Genomic DNA, 17,774 nt, shown 5'->3' on the forward strand with positions numbered 1-17,774 from the left:
AAGTTCAAATCATTTCAGATTTTAGTTACCACAGGTTCAAATATTTTCAAGTTATTTGTTTAAGTTATTTTAAGTTCGAATTCGAATCGGATTAGGTTTATGTTAATTCAAAAATTATATAAATTATAATCTCATTCGAATTCAAAATTTTACTATATTATATGAAAAGATAATATATTTTGAAATATTAATCCATGTGTCGTAACGAGTATGAATTACATATATTTTATCAAATAAAATGTTTTGAGTTACATCATGTCATGAGCGGCTTCCAAAGAAGTCGGGTTCACAAAGTCGGGAGCATGGTGGTGGTTCACAAAGTCGGGAGCAACGTGGTTGATGGACTTAATTGCAAAGATAATTATGAAGTTATTTCGTTAGTTCAAAAATTTCTCTACACTCATGCTTATATATATATATATATTATAAATTAATTTTAAACTTAAATCAAAAGAAAATATTTTAAAATTGATTTTAACCCAGTGTCCTTGTAATTTTAGAAATTGCTTTTATTTGATATTTTTAGTTTCATCAAATAATAATTATTAAATTCATTCAGTTAAGATCTATTATTTTCAAATTTTAATATGGAAAATTCAGTTAATGGACTAACTACTATCATTTGTGTCGACTAAAAATTTAAATTTTAAAGAGTATACAGACTTAGAATGATTCAATTAGAGAATATAAACTAAAGTTACAATTGTACACATAGTACAAAACCATCAATTAGATTTAACTGAACAAATATAACAACTATTGCTTGAGTCAGGATTAAAAATTTAAAATTAAAAAAATATAAAAACTAAAATTAATCAAATGAAAATATAATTATTAAATTCACAATTTTTATAAAGTATAGGAATTAATAACCTAAATTATATAAACTATGAAAAAAGAAAAACTTTTAAAAATAATTTATCTTTAAGCTATTTTGAATTAAATAAAGGAATATTATAGTTTCTCAAAAAAATATAAATACATATTTTAAAAATCAAGATAAAACTATGCGCCGTCATCCAAGCCCAAACAAGAAGCCCAATCAAAAGATAAAGAATTAGGGTTCTCTGATTTAAAATTAGGGTTTTCCTTCTCCCTATATAACGCTTATACTTTGGTCATACCTCAACCAATCTTTCAGGGTTCAGTGCCTTGAACAGCTTATCTCTTTATTTTCGTTTTTTTTTATTATTATTTCAGCCCAAGAATTATACAAAAAGAAAAACAAATTTCTGGAATAGATTTGTGATGGAAGGCCTAATAATTGCAATCCTTTGATCTTTGTAAATGGGGATGGATCAAAGGATCTATCGTTAGGCCAAAGCGATGGCGTTTTGTATACGCAGCTTTCCTCTGTGTATACTCTCCCTTTAGCTCCGATTATTCTTCTTCCTTTGGGGTTTATCGGTGACAAGGTAGATACATCTCTTTTATTTTTTATTTAAAAAAAACGGAGGAAAAAGAAAAGGAGGATGATGAAAACAATCAGACGGATTCCCATTGATTTTTTTCTATGAGAACATAACCAGCTACTTCTGACTCTTTGAATTTTTCCTCAAATTTTATTTTATTTTTTGGTGAAAAATATGGTTTTATTAAATAAAATAGTTAAAAGTATGGCCTGTGATGTAAGAAAATATTTGCTACTCTTGATGGTGGTTTAAACCATTATCTGATGATTATTTCCACCAAGATCTCTGAGGCCTTTTTTTTCAATTAATTTTGTTTATTATAGTTGAAATGATTATAAACCCTGTATAATTAAATAGGGTTCAATGGTATCTTTAATCCTTGAAAATTATATTAAATTTTTATTATTATATATTTTAGGGTTTATAATTATTTTTGCAATAATGAAGGAAGTAGTAGATGTGAAGTAATGTAAAATAAATCAAATTTGATACCGAAATATTCGGTTTGGTAATTGGTACTAGTTTTTCCTTCGCCTTGGTAAATCAAAATGTAATTTCTAACATTGCTAGAGAGGAAATTAGAAAAACTATAAACTCTATTGGCTGATGCTACAAATTCCATTCACAATATTCATATTTTGATTAGGGATGTCTGCATCCATCTTTGACAATAACTTTTATCCCCATTTTGTCCTATGATTCGTTGTGGATACAAAACCTAAAATCATTTTTGCCTCACGGCTTGCAAAAATAAAACCGTTCTTGTTTCACGACGTTCGTTGGTACCTGGTACCACCGAATCTTCGGTGGAGATTCTTGGTTATACTTGCTTTGTGACTTAGGCTTAGTTTAGTTTGGATGGGCGGTGTTTATAAAAAATGACTATTAAGGATTGATATATAATAGAAATTTTTAAATTAATTTTACTTATATAAAATTATTAAAATTTGTGAATTTATAAATTCATTTAATAAAATATTAAAATGTATTTTTTAATATTTTATTATAAATATTTTAATGAATTATATAATCAATTTAAATTATTTATTAGATAAAATGATAATAATTTTTAATTTTTTATAGTTAAATATTCTTTTATAACAATGATAAATATTATTTTCGTAAATAATAACATTATAGTTGAAGAGCTTTCGCAGTTATCTGTCAATGAATTTAATTGTTTTCTTTCTAAATTTAAAAACAAATAAGATTGGGGAAGAATTTAGGCCAAAATTTAAAGGATAAAATAGTAAAATGATATAAATAGAAGTATGGGTATTTTCCTAGTTGCCTTTAATTGTTGCTCTTTGCTTCAGTCTCGTTTCACTGTTGCAGTGAGATTGAATTTCTTTTTCATTGTACTGGACTGGTAAACCAAGCAGCAGACTAGTGAGGTTGAGTACCTCAACTGTACTTCACTGGTGAAAAAAGCTCATCCAAAGGCAGCCTTAGAGGTGTGTTGGCTGGCTCAAGTAAAAATTTTGTTAGGCTTGAGTTGGGCTTAACTCAAAAAATGGATTTTAAAATCTTGTTAAAGATCAATTTAGATAAAAATATTAAAATTTGAACTTCATTTATTCTGTTTATATTAATTTTTATATAATTTTAAAAAATATATAATAAATTAAAATAAATATTTAAAAAATATGTATATTTAAATAATAATAAGATAGATGTAATTTAACAAGTAAATATTTTTAAAATAATAAAATTAATAAATATTTTTTAAATAATAACAAAATTAATAATAAAATAAATTTTATACAATATCTAATCAATAATATTAAAATAGTGATAATATAATAGTAAAATTGTAACAAAATAAAAAGAAAATAACAAGAAAATAATATTATAAAACAAAAAAAATATTTTTGTATCTTTTAGTGAATTTTGGTCGAGTTGGGCTTGGGTCAAAAATCTCTTATCAGAAGTTTTGTGTATTTTTTAAATAGGCTTTATTTTTTTTTGTCCATGTTTATTTTTCAGGTTTATATTGTCTAGACCTTCCTACATTTTGGCTGAGCCTTTGGCCTGACCCATGACCAAGTCTATTTGGGACTCACTTTATATAATATATTTTTAAGTATCAATTAAATAAATATAAATTATATTTTAATGAAAAAAATTAAAAAATTAATTTTTGGAACTCCCATCACTTATGTGATATTATTTCAATTGTCACTATTTAAAAAAAAGTTGTTTTGGGAGGAAATAAAATAAAATTCTTACATAATATCTATATACAAATAATGTTTTAAATAAATTATAAATGTCTTCAAATGCAACACAAGCGTAAAATTTAAATACTATTAAATTAATAAAATAATATTAAAATAATTATCAACTTAAAATTTTATAAATGTTTATTATATTATGCAGAGTGGGCGGGGATGCGACAAGTATAAGGTCATAGCTATGTTTGTCCTATCACCCACGGTAGGTCTAATTTTTGTCTCCATCTTTACCCTATTACCTGTAAAATTTGTATCCATCTTCGCCAATTGGGTGCAAAGTGGGTCAATGCCCCGTGAAACCTGCGCCATTGACATCTTTAATTTTGATTGTGCCTCAAATATCTTAATTTTATTTAAATTGTTATATAATTATAAGCGATGATAACATCATCATTTTCATTACTAATTCAAAATTATGAGATTTTCATCTCTTATGATTTCTTTAGTGCACGAAAAGGAGTAGGGATACACTTTAATATTATATAAGTGGTTAAATATAAGTGAGAAAGTATTATGAATTGAATTATATTTTATGGTAATGAATGTTGATAATTTAATTGTTTTGAGTATAGTATAAATGAGTATGATATGAATTTTTATATATGATATGTGATATGAAAATGTTATGAAACTTTGAGATGTGAACATGTAGATGATATATAAATGGAACATTAGTTACTCTAATTGTTCGGAAAGAGTCGAATATAATTGGCATAATATAAGATTAGACTGGGTACGAGTTCATACTTCAATTATGTTCCAATGACGTAGTAAGTGCCAGTATAATATGATAGTGTTAATGCATATATTAATTCGGTTATGTTTCGATGATACACTAATGTGCCAGATTGGTGTGTTGTCACGTTTTATGATTTATGGTTTAATCGAAAATGAGCATATCATGAAGGAATTAATTAGGGTGTGAATGGGCTAGTTACGTCTGTAAAATCTTAGATGCAAGAGGTAAATATTTTGGAACATGTATTGCCACAATAGCAATAGACATATAACATCGTTTGGGAACCGCCAACAGGGGATTTAATGAAAGTAAATTTCGATGTTGCTTATAACCAGATAACAAACAAGACAATAGTTGGTTTAGCAGTCAGGAATAATGAGTCAAGGGCGTGTCTTAGTGCCGTAGTTTTGGCAGAGAAGTTAGGTTTTCGGGAAGTAATTGTTGAGGGGGATGCATTTACTGTTACTAAGAAATTTAACAGTATGTTTGGTTCAAGGGAATTGCTATGCAGTTACTACTAAATTTTGAGGGATAACCATTCCATTATTTGGTTCAATTCATCCCACCGAATACCTAATCTTCATTCCTTCACTATTCGTTGAAAATGCTGAATAGCCATTCAGCAGTAAACCATTGTAATGGTTATTCAGCAATTCAATAAACCACAAATTTACAAGTTTATTTGGCAAAAACCTGGGACGGCTTTCTTTCACCATTTCCTTCCAAACTTTCTCTTTTCATCTTTCTATCAAATTGAGGGAAAGGAAAGCTCAAAACGTTGAATTCGTCTCCAGGTAAACATCAATTTCCATATGTAAATTCAAGAACTTGAAAATTGTAAAATATGAGTCTTTGGTGCTTGGGTTTGGTTTGGATTTCTGAAAAAAAAATTCAATGGGTTTGGTTCGGATTTCTAAAATTTCTTTCTCAATTGAAATTTTAACTTTCTTTTACTATTAACTTAAACAAAAGGGTAATTTGTTTCTTTTTTATTTATTTATTTTCTATGTTTTGATTTTACTTTTCTGGTGATTTCGGTAATTCATGTATGTTGCAAATCCATGTTCTTTTCAATAATGTTCTAATGCTGATTAGAGGTGTGCATGGGCTGGGTCACCCGGCCCAGCCCGAAGGCTTACCCAAAAATGGGAGGGTCCAGGTAAAAATATAGGCCCGAAATATGAATTTGGGCAAAAAAATGAGGCCCATTTAAAAATAGTTCAAGCCTCGAGTAAGGTATTTTTAGCTCGGGCCCGACTTGATCTGGCCCGAATTCACTAAAGGACAAAAAAAATCTACATTTTTTTAAAATTTTTGAATGTTATTTTTTTTTGTTGTTTTCTCCCTATTTTGCTACTATTTTACTATTATGTTGCTACTATTTTGTTGTTATTGTTTGGATTTTGTATAAAACTTATTTTATTGTTAATTTTGTTATTATTTTAAAGGCATTTGTTAATTATTATTATTATTTTAGAGGCATTTGCTTGTTAAGTTGCATCTATCTTAGTGTTATTTAAATCTACATATTTTTTAAAATTTATTTTCAATTTGTTGGGAAATATTTATTTTGATATTTTTAGTATTTTTGATGTATTATATATATCTAAAAATAATATAAAAATTAATATGGGCGGGCCGGACCGGGCCCGAGTTTTAGTATTTTTATTCGAGTCGGACTTGGGAAAAATTTTAGGCTCGTTTTTTAGGTCCGAGCTGGTCAATAAATGGGCATGATTTTTTAGTTGAACTCGGCCCGAATCGGCCGGAATTATATACTAAATATATATTTTTATTTTTAATCATATTTCCATTTTATTTTCAATTTTAATATTGTAACACCCCCTACCTGTGTCAATTGCCGGAATAAGGTACGAGGCATTACCGGAGTTTACTGAACATTTTCAGATAATTCTGAGTCATTTATTATTCATATTTTGAAAATAATCATAATGTCTCTCTATTGGGCCCTCGAAGCCCCAAACATACATTAGAAACCAACCGGAATTAAATCGAGATCATAGAAAAAAAAATTTCGCAAAATCTTAAATTTTATTTTCACTTAAGTACTTACAATTTCAATGTTCCTTATAATTAAACATGTTACCATTCAATCAATAGTTTGACACTTGTCTTAGCGTCAAACAACATCATTGTTAGTATACTTGCACATATTTCATCTAAATTCAACATTGATATACTTATTTCTCGACATATCGCACTTGAGTTTAATAATAGTCTCAACTTACATAATTTCCTTATATCAACATATCAAAGATAATCATATATGTACATGTCATGAAACATATCATGCTCTTACCGTTTCTTCATAAGCATATATCATTCATTTCATTATATTAATATTTCATGCTCCATCATTTCCATATATTTTATGTATATTTATTCCGATAATAGTTTATATCAAACTTAACATAAATTATATTCCATGTACTTATACTTATTTCGTTTATCTATCTTCATAATTATTTCATACAACTATTTTGTACATATATTTCCATATGACCAGTTCTTGTAAATATTTCACACAACAATTTCATATAACCATTCGTCATCTGATACGTATTACCTGAATATCAATTGTTCAATAGATGTCATAGCGTCTCCCATCCACGGTTTTGTTTATCTTTGACATGATGCCATAGTGTCTTTCAACTATGGTCTTACTCATTTTCTGTCATGTTGCCATGGTATCTTTCAACCATGGTCTTATTCTTTTCTTGTCACGTTGCCATGGTATCTTTCAACCATGGTCTTATTCATTTCATATCACGTTGCCATGGTATCTTTCAACCATGGTCTTACACATTTCATATCAGGTTGCCATGGTATCTTTCAACCATGGTCTTATTCATTTCATATCACGTTGCCATAGTATCTTTCAACCATGGTCTTACACATTTCATATCAGGTTGCAATGGTATCTTTCAACCATGGTCTTATTCATTTCATATCACGTTGCCATGATATCTTTCAACTATGGTCTTACACATTTCATATCAGGTTGCCATGGTATCTTTCAACCATGGCCTTATTCATTTCATATCACGTTGCCATGGTATCTTTCAACCATGGTCTTACACATTTCATATCAGGTTGCCATGGTATCTTTCAACCATGATCTTAGACATTTCATATCAGAGAGCACACTCCCGCGAACGTCATCCTTACAGTGGAATTACCAGTCCAGGCTAAATCCCCTGTAATATAAACTCATAGAGTACTGTCGGGATTACCAGTCCAGGCTAAATCCCCTACAATGACAATTACTCTAATGAGCTTAGTCTGAATTACCAGTCCAGGCTAAATTCAGACCCTAATTCGGATTACCCGTCCGGGCTAAATCCATTTTACACGTATTCTTCGGGAGGGCTATATCAGAATAGGATCATCCATCCGGGCTAGATCCTTTTTACCATCAATTCCTTTTCAGAAATCCATCGAATTTTCCTTTCATTCAACCGGGATTTATTTTCAATTTATATCAAGTATTAGTAATATTTCATCAATTATCATGAATTGAAAATTCAAATCATATTTTCATCACATAACCACATATTTCAAGTATTTAAAATACAATTCAAGTTACACAAACTTACCTCATTGCTTGTTTGTGTTTATAATTTCATTAATCCGATATCTTTTCTTTTCCACGATCAAGTCTCATATTTGAGTCATCCAAATATTTATAAATAAATTTGATCATCATTTTCATTCATTTCATATTCTAATGCATTTAATTAATGCTCTAGGAAAAATTACCATTTTGCCCCTAAACTTTTAATTAATGACGATTTCATCCTTAGGGTCAGGAAAATAAAATTCTTGCAATTTAATCCTTATTTCCAGCTATTATTCTCATACATATTGATAACAATCCATGAATTCTATAAAATATCATAATTTTTCATAATTTCAACACTTTTCAATTTAATCCCTAAAACATGTTTTCCCCCTATCTTGAACTAAATTAATAATTTCATTTAATTTTGTAATTTAAATAATAAAATTAATCCATTTCATGCAATTTGGTCATTTTTGAAATTTTTACAAAATTGCCCATAAAGCTTTACTTTTATTCAATTTAGTCCCTGAGCCTAAAATATGTAAATTAGCCATGCTAAATGAATATTCATATATGTTTTCCTCCTCCTCCTCTCCATTCCACATCCTTAATGTATATAACACACTTGTAAGTAACATTATCTATATTTTTTTATTATTTACTTTTATGAATATTCAAGTTATCCATCTGTGTCATAGTCACTAAATTATTCATATCTGGAGCTATAGAACTCCAAATTAAGATCTGCTAATTTTATATGAAACTAGACTAATATATCTTCTTAAAATTTTAAGAATTTTTTGTTTAGCCAATAAGTACAGTTTATTCTTTAAAGTTACCCCTGTTCTGCTGTCTGACAGTTCTGACCCTTCTTAATTAAAAATTAATTATCTCCTCATACAGAATTCAAATGATGTTCTTGCTTGTTTCTATTAAAAATAGACTCATTCAGGATTCTAAACATATAAATTTAAGCTCATAATTATTTTTCTACAATTTTTGATGATTTTCCAAAGTCAGAACAGGGGAACCCGAAATAATTCTGACATTGTCTCATAAAATTTATTATATCTCATAATTTAAAATTCTATTGCTTATATAATTTCTTTTATAAGAAACTAGACTCAATAAGTTTTAATTTCATATTTTATTCATCCTATAATATGATTTATACAATTTTTGGTGATTTTTCAAAATTAGACTACTGCTGCTGTCCAAAACTGTTTTAGTACAAGATATTATTTACTATATTTATAACACTCTTATTTTCTTTCTCTACAATATTTCTCATCACTTTCTCTTGTTTTCTCTTCACTAACATATCAAGAACATAGAACCATATGTAAGGAAACTCTACATTAACATTAATCCCATGCTTTTTCAATAATATCAAACTTAAAAATATATTGAAATCATGATGTTCTTACCTTGTTCTATTGATTTCAATCTTCATCTTGATTTTCTCTCTCCTTCAGCTTCCATTTCTTGAATCCAACTTGATATTCTAACTTCCCATAGTCTCCTTAACATTTTTCTCTCTTGGTAGCTATGGAAATTCTTTTGATTTTTGGGTGAAAATGGTAAATTTTGGTAAAAGGACCAAATTGTAAAGAAAGTAAAATTTTCTTTCTTTCTCTCTTTCTCTCACGTTAGTGCATGGGAAATATGGATGAGAATTTCTCATCTTTCTTTCTTTATATACTAATAAAATAATAAAAAAAAAATAATAATATATCTTATTAAAATACTAATAAATAATATTTATCTAATTAAATAATTATAAAATATCAAAATATCTCTAGCATTATTATTACTTTCTAGATTTCTCTCTCTTCAAATTGACCATTTTGTCCTTCATTATCTTTTAAAATTTCATCCTTGAGTCATTATTTAATTTGGTAAAATTATAATTTAGTCCCTCATAATTCTTCATCTATTCAATTTGGTCCTAATTCATCCATTTTCTTTAGTTTCTAGATTATTCCACCCTTAAAATATTTACGCTATTGGTCCTTTAACTTTTTCATATTTACACTTTAACCCCTCAAATTTTGAGTATTTACTCCTGTGTAACAAAACTTTTCTCACTTTTACAATTTAGTCCTTTTTGAATTAATATACCATAATATACTTCCCAATATTGACATAACTCAAAATTTCCCTTTTTGTCACTTTATTTTCTTATTTTACTATATCACGAATAATATTTTACTGTAAAAATTTTCGGGATATTACAAATATAACCACTTTTTATTATATTTTCAATTTGTGTATTGTTTTAAGAATTATTTTAGTCTCATTTTTTTATTTGTTTCTTTTTTGAATATTTGTTTTTATGTTTTTAAATGTATTTGATTTATTATATTTTAAATTTTTTTATTTAATGAAATAAGCTAAAAAAACTTTAATATGGGCCGGGCCGAGCCGGGCTTAGGCTTAGCAATTTTATTTCGGGCCGGGTTTGGACAAAAATTTTAGGCCCATATTTCTGGCCGGGTCGGGCCCAGGCCTAAAAAAGGGCCTAAAATTTTGTCTAGGCCCGGCCCATGCACACGTCTAATGTTGATCATGGGGGGGACAAATTCTTTGTTTAAATATATAAATCTTGTCATTGAATCCTTTCTTATTTCCAGTAAATGTAGATTTCTAACTTGAATGGATTGCAAAATAATGAAAAGAAGGCATTAAAAAATTTTCTCGATTCTTTCGAATCCCTTTCTTTCTCTTAATGACATCGCTTATGCTTACTGCGAGGTTGACCGGAATCCATATTTGGCTGGTTTAATTATATATGAAATGCATGGGATCCCTCCTTTAGTTTCCACTGATCAATTTAACAATAAGGTGAAAAACGATGAAACTTCATGATCAAGTTATGTTAAAAGTTCAAAAAAGTATTCACAAACATGTGATGTTTTTACAGCGGATCAACCAGTTTCAACCATTACTGATGAGTGTAGTGGCAATGGGAAAAAGTATGAATCTATGGAATCATCTTGTTGTAATAGTTTTCAGAGTTCTTGTCAAGCAAATGGGGATTTAAGATCTCCGAAGCAAAAGGCGAGACCGATTTCAGGAGGCACTCTTTCGAGCATGCTAGGAAAAGGGCTTATGAAATCTGTCATTTGGCTAATGGTTCGTATTCGAGACCAAACCTATGAAAGTGGACTCAAAGGAGATGCTAATGTCTTTGTTTTGGGTTGAAGAATTCGAATCTAGTAGTCGGAACGAGGATTGTATGTACAAGGATATGGAAGATTTTCTTTTCAAGATGCTAGGAGAGGAATTTCGATTGGAAAGGGATGCGATTCAAGAAGTTCTGAGTAAACCTTCAAACAAAATCATATATCATTGTTAATTGAATTTTGAGTCAATATTACATTTGTTTAACTGCTAATCGAGTTTTATTTTTTAATATGCAGATAGATGTGGATACAACATGCAAAAGGTATGGAACTATGAACAATGTCCTTGTTTTAGAGGATCTTAAGTTCATATTAAACAGATATGCAATTACTAAGCTTTGTTAGTGCAATTTATCGTGCATTATTTGGGAAAATTAAGTTTCTATTGTTATTTTATTATTGTTCATTAGCCTTTTAATGGTGGTTTACATTGCGAAATATGATAATCCTGAAGGTTTTTTTAACAGTTGTGAATGACATTTCTCTATTTACTATAGCATGTTTGAACTTGTTAGAACTTATGGATATTCCTTTCCTCTTTCTTGACTTATAAGAGAATGGAGAAGCTTCTTGACCGGTCGATGTTTACTTTATATGTAAATTTTAGTTTACCTTGTTTCGATGTTCACTTGCATATGAAGATGAAGAAGAAGAATAAGATAGTTTCCAATTTTCAGTTTCTTCGAAGAGTTGTGAAGGAATATAGGGCTACAATGAAGGAACATTATAAGGCTATAAGTCTTGAGTTTTCAAAATGTCAGTCCTTTGTATTTGCACAATGCCACTTTTCTCAAATGTTCGATGTTGTTTATACGATATCAATCCCTTTTATATTCTTAACTTCTTTATGTTCTTTGTCAGGTTGTTGATGCTTTTGTTACGGGGGATCAAGATCAAGCAAACAAAATTCTCGAACAGGTAACATATATGCGTGTTTCGTAGATACTCTTTGATTCCAAAAGGATCGAGATACAAGTTAACTTAACCTATTTTTCCTGGGAACTTACGGATAAAGTAGATAAAGAGTAGTAAACTAAGTGAAAGGAAGTTTTTCCAATGCTAAGCTTTGGTGTTAGGTGTTCAACTTTGTTAGCAATGCGTATCAGGCTGTAGGAGCTTTGTTTTTTAATTTGAACTTAAAATACGAGTTCCGATAGGCACTCGACGTTAGGTAATTGGGTGTTAATATACAAGTTAAATGACTCTAATGAAGGATTTTGGTGTGGCATGGACAATTTTTTCAAGAAAGGCTCACCAACCAGATGAAGAATCCAATTAAAAGAGTTTTGAAACTCGATTAGCTTCTTGTTCTTCGACCATGTTTGCAGAAGAACCTTGTTGGTTCTTTCATTCGATCTCACTCTCTATTATCGTTTTCCAGGAACACTGAGATAGGAGAAGAAATGTTGCTTGAGTTGCACGATCATGGCATAAGGGAGGCAATCCAACTTTTGAAGTATCACTTATCTTCACTAGCCGGCATCCTATGTAATTTTTTGATGCTGTAAAATTTAACATATAGATTATGACGTATAAGTTAATGACATCATGTAACTTTTTGTTAATGTATGAATTTATGTTTGGATATAAAATATAATTCTCAAGTTATTTATTACTTCTAATCTTTTGCTTTTTAATTTAGATAATAATTAAATTATTTGTTTCGCTAATAAGATTCTAGGCACATTAGATATGCATTGCAGTTTAAAAATAATAAAGTGGGTTGTATATTATTTTTCTAATGCTATATATTATATATTATTATTAATTCATATTTTAATAATAATCATATTAAAATATAATTAAATTATTTATTATTTATTATTTATTATACAATTTAATAATAATCTTATTAAAATCTAATAACAATAACAATAATTATATTAAAATATAATTAAATTCTGTGAAGAGTATTTTGGTCATTAAGCTTTTTTTCTTATACTATTACAACATCTATTCCATTTAATCAAAGACAAGAATTTTATTACAGTTCTATTTTATTTCATTCTATTCAACCAAAAAATTGAATTATTGATTATAACTCTATTCCATTACAGCTTACAACTCTATTCCATTACAATGAACCAAACGTACCAATAAGAAAGATTAAGTCAACCATTAGCATCTTGATAAAGGAAGTTAGGATAAGGGCTAATAATTTTCAGTCAATAGAGTTTAGGTTTGTACCTCACCAAGGGAATCCTATGGCGCACACACTAGCAAAGGAGGGAAGGAGGGTCGACGAGCCTAGTGTTTGGGTAGAGGAAGCACTGAGGTAGGTGGAAGTAGCGGTAGGAGGGATCGGAGGGCCATGCAAGTTCGGGACTGAGGTGGGTTTTTTGACGCTAGAGAAACGGTTCATCTTTGGGACTCCCGAGGCGGCTAGATTAGCAAGAGCATGATAATCGTTGAGATGCCATCGTGGTGAGATGGGAGAGAAGCTACTCGTTTTTTCGAACTGGTGGTGATTGTTTGTAGATTTTGTGGGGAGCCGTTTCATCTAATTTCTTTTACGTTTTTTGTTTTTGTTTTTCAATCTGGTTAGTGTGGTTTTTCTTGCTTTTGTTGTTTTGTTTATTTGGTTTTTTTTTTTGGGGGGGGGGGGGGTTGTTTCCTATAGCTGCAATTATGACACCGATATGCTTGACCAATCGGTTGCTTTGGTGGGTAGGTGTAATGGCTCTCTTTTCTTTAATAATTATCATCAGCAATTATTTATTTCAAAAAAAAATAGTAATAACCACGAGAACATTACCCTTAAATAGATTACATAAAAATATAACCCCAAAACTTACTTCATTTTTAACCATATTACATTCTTCATTGTTGCTCTTTGACACCTGTTTTCACTGCTTCACCGGTTTGTCTCTTAGGGAACAGCGGATTCCATTCATGACTCCTGGTGTTGGTTATGGAAAGGGAATTTGTTTCTAATGAAGATCGTCATTTTCTTCTTCTCCATCATTTTCACCGTCATATGTCCCAAGATATGCCTCATCTCCTTCCTCCTGTAGACCGCAGAATATATATATATTTTTTGTAAGAAAAACAAAGCATTAGATCGACTATCTTACATCAATATACAGCAGCAGAAAAGGCAGAGAGAGAAAAAAAATTAAGACCTCGGTGTCATCATCATCATCACTAGGATATGAAGAATCTAATCTGTCGTAGAATTCCTCGTCTCTCGGCATCCATACTGTGCATTTGATCCTATTAAAGCGCATGCAAGGTTAATGCATATGTATTCATGGTCACATACTGAACCAAAGAAGAGAAAAAGCTAATATGCTACATAAGAAAACATACTATTTCAGATCTTATTTTCTCACTTTAGCCTGCAGAGCTGAATATGCTTTACAGAGCCTGTTGACAGAATGAGTCATTTTACAGGTGTCTGCAATTTAGAGGGTAACTAAGGAGTTTTAAGGTTAAAGGTGGACTATCAAAAGCGTAAGGAACATGCTACCTCGCGTCTTTGAAGCTCAATTGAACGTGCCAAGCCCTCCTCTTCGTTAAAGATTCTTTGGCCTAATTGTAGAAGGTCGCTCATAATCATTTCCTCGGTAAACAATTATGGCATATCCTTTGGAGATTTTATCAACTGAAACCAAAACTCCACCACTTTCAGCTTCGAGTGCTATTGCAACCTTTTTTACCTGATCAAAATTTTTAGCCTTCATGATGATCTTTACCAATTCCCTGTATTTCCAGTGCAAGTGCATGTTTTCTATAGTACCATCGAAAACTCCACGTCTACCTGAAGCAAGAATTCAATTCCCATAAGAATCTTAATTCTATACAGGAAGACTATAAATCAGTGATACTGTAGCTGAATGAGAATACCAAGAAGTAAGAAAGCTTTCATCCTTAAACCGAGCTTGCGAAACATAAACCTTTCCTCATCGTTATACTTTCTGGATCTGCCTGCCGGTCAGCTGGTTTTAATAATCCTCACCTTAGATAAAGTTCGTTCAGCTTTCAATAGCTTTCGCTCAGCCTGAAAGGCAAATATTCTTCATTCAACCTATTTACCATTTAATATACAAATTACAAGTATGGTAGTACTCAAGAGTATAATCTAAGAAAAATGCACCAAAACATAGTGACTGAAGATTCAGGAACTCACAAAAGCCAGGTTCTTTTCAAGTTTCCTGACTAGGTTCGCATGCCTCAAGATTTCTGCTTCCTTCAACACTTTTTCTTATGATGATCATCCAACCTCTTTCCCATCTAGCATCTGCATCCAAAGTTTCTCCGAGGGTACTGCGCTCTGATTGCTCAGCTACTTCCGTGCTTTGTGCAAACAAAGCTGACGCTCTTAACCGTGCTGCTCTCACATCTGCAGGGACTTGGCCAATCTTTCCTTTCATAATGCTTCAGCAACATCTGCAGACAAAAGTTCTTTCCCCTGTAGAGACCAAGAAGTCTTTGTTTCTAGAGAGAAGAATGCCCCCTGTCAATTTCTGAAGCCAATCAAAGAAGGGCATTATCAACTGTTCAATCTGGTATTATCAGAATCCAAATAGTTGAACAAAACATATTTATGAAACTGATATTAAATGCCAGTAAATGTCCATATCACCATGGATTAATACCAGGATTGTTTTCATCTCAAATATTTCAACAATTACTGTATTACTTATTCAGCCTCAGGCAAGTGTATCACTTATATATTCTTAAGTCAATATGATAGCCAAAACAGAAGAAATTAGGAAGTTCGATAAAGTTGTAAGTACAATTGATTGTCATGCTTATTTCATATTTAAAACTGTTTTATTCTCATGGCTCCATGGAAGGACTTCAAAACCAGACTCCTAACAACAGAAGCAAGTTCACAGATAGCTAGACAATGTCCACTACATATTCCCATTAGGCAGAATGGCTTCAACACATGCTGCGTGCTTGAAAAGAAAACAAATAAACTCATGTATCATTATTTTGGGCATGATTAAGTACTAATCCAATAATATACAAAAGCAAAGATGCTTTCCTTAAAAAGTTCAAAGCTCAGGGGACATAAACAAAGCAAAAGAATAGGATAAGGAAATGCTTGAGCAATGTAGTTTAATTACCTTGAGATCTTCAGCCATTCTCTCACTGGTAGTCAGTTGTACTCCTCGTTTAAGTGCATCTTTGCATAGAACTTTTTTCCCACATTTAGTCATGGCCACGCCAGACCTTGGAGTTGCCTACTTCTACCTGTGAGATGTATACTTCATTAGCATTCAAAGACCTATGTTTAGATCACATGCAGTGACCAATAAATGTAGCATACCTAGAGCAAATGTGGAGAGAACTCTGGCAGTCTCCTCAAAGACGTTGCTTCCTTTACCCCAAGGAGATTTACTCCATAAGGAAGTACTCTAAATGGAGGTGATATCAGGAACTATTCCAGGAAGCAAATCAGCATCAATGGTAAGGGTCACATCTGCATTGCACTGGACTAGGCCTCTACAGTTTCTACTTTCCTCTACTTTATTTTGCAATGGCTCTGTTTTTTATGCTCCTCTACGTTTCAGAGTTGTTTGAGGTGAGCCCATCTTTTGAGCAAAGTCGATGGTCCCTTTTATCAGAACCAGTGATGAATGTAGCATCTCATTCTCTTATATATTTGTTTTTCAGGTGCACTGAGCACTCATACTCACACTCTATATAAGAAATGGATCCGGACCTCCAATACCATCTCCAGTTCTTGTAAATGAGGACAAAAAGCCAAATTAGAAAAATAGAAAACTAACTTTTTACGGTTCAGAGATGAATGTACATTTACATGTATTGTCAATTACACTATTATTTATACTTTATTTTTGCACAACAATCAACATGAGATCATATAATTCCCAACCAGAATAAGCATGGAATAAACATAGCATTCAAAGATGTACATACATATTCTCAAAAGAGGTCCATTAAGATTCAATTGTTGGTGAGGACTCAAAATATATACTTAATCTCATATTTCCTACAACTTTTACAAAAAAGAAAAAAAAGTACAACAGAAATAAAGAAAGTGGATTAGAAGCAAACCTCCAATATTTCATGCATCCTTTTCATATTAAGAGCAGGTGCCCCCTCAACCTTTAACCTCACAATCTCCATAGTCTTCCACTTCTCATGAATTGTATCAACCACTTCTTGAGTAACACCAGCACCCTTAATTCTCATTTTACTCTTTGTCCGAAATGTCAAGTTCCTTAACCTCCTAAGTTCAGACTCAGGCAGAGTTAATTCAGCCAATGAAGCCTTGTTATCTCCTCTTGCTGTCCACTTCCCTTCTTCCTGTTCTTCCTTCCTCTTTTCCCATGGAAACATTATTTCCCATCACTTCCAAATTCAGTTTCCATCCCCAAAGGTGACTCCTTTGAAAACCCACCTCTAGTATTTGGTAACATTCCTTCTTCCACATAAAACATATCCTCTATAGACCCTCTTTCAATCACTTTCCTTGGTTGTTCTTCTTTCTGCTCATTTTCCTCTCCAATGTACCCAAATTTCTTCAATTTCTCCACTATTTTCTCCATTGTACTGCTGCTGCCGCTCCCATTGTTATCACTCTTTGAATAAGACAAGCTCCATAAATTCCATCTTTCCTATAATTGAACACTGTTTTCGGCGGTT

The 17,774-nt window shown here is 31.1% G+C and overlaps 2 non-coding genes and 2 pseudogenes across 2 annotated transcripts; 2 read left to right on the plus strand and 2 right to left on the minus strand.

The window, feature by feature from the left end:
• Window positions 1–1,466: 1,466 nt before the first annotated feature.
• On the plus strand, window positions 1,467–1,544 carry LOC121205460 (small nucleolar RNA R12). Its single transcript, XR_005900537.1, has one exon. It is a non-coding gene; the product is annotated as a small nucleolar RNA R12 (small nucleolar RNA).
• A 74-nt stretch (window positions 1,545–1,618) lies between these two features.
• On the plus strand, window positions 1,619–1,705 carry LOC121205574 (small nucleolar RNA SNORD24). Its single transcript, XR_005900650.1, has one exon. It is a non-coding gene; the product is annotated as a small nucleolar RNA SNORD24 (small nucleolar RNA).
• An 11,458-nt stretch (window positions 1,706–13,163) lies between these two features.
• Window positions 13,164–16,750, minus strand: LOC121204585 (CRM-domain containing factor CFM3A, chloroplastic/mitochondrial-like; annotated as a pseudogene).
• Window positions 16,751–17,157: 407 nt separating this feature from the next.
• Window positions 17,158–17,736, minus strand: LOC121204860 (CRM-domain containing factor CFM3A, chloroplastic/mitochondrial-like; annotated as a pseudogene).
• Window positions 17,737–17,774: the final 38 nt, after the last annotated feature.

This window comes from Gossypium hirsutum, chromosome A08 (genome assembly GCF_007990345.1).
Source record: "Gossypium hirsutum isolate 1008001.06 chromosome A08, Gossypium_hirsutum_v2.1, whole genome shotgun sequence".
Taxonomy (NCBI): domain Eukaryota; kingdom Viridiplantae; phylum Streptophyta; class Magnoliopsida; order Malvales; family Malvaceae; genus Gossypium; species Gossypium hirsutum.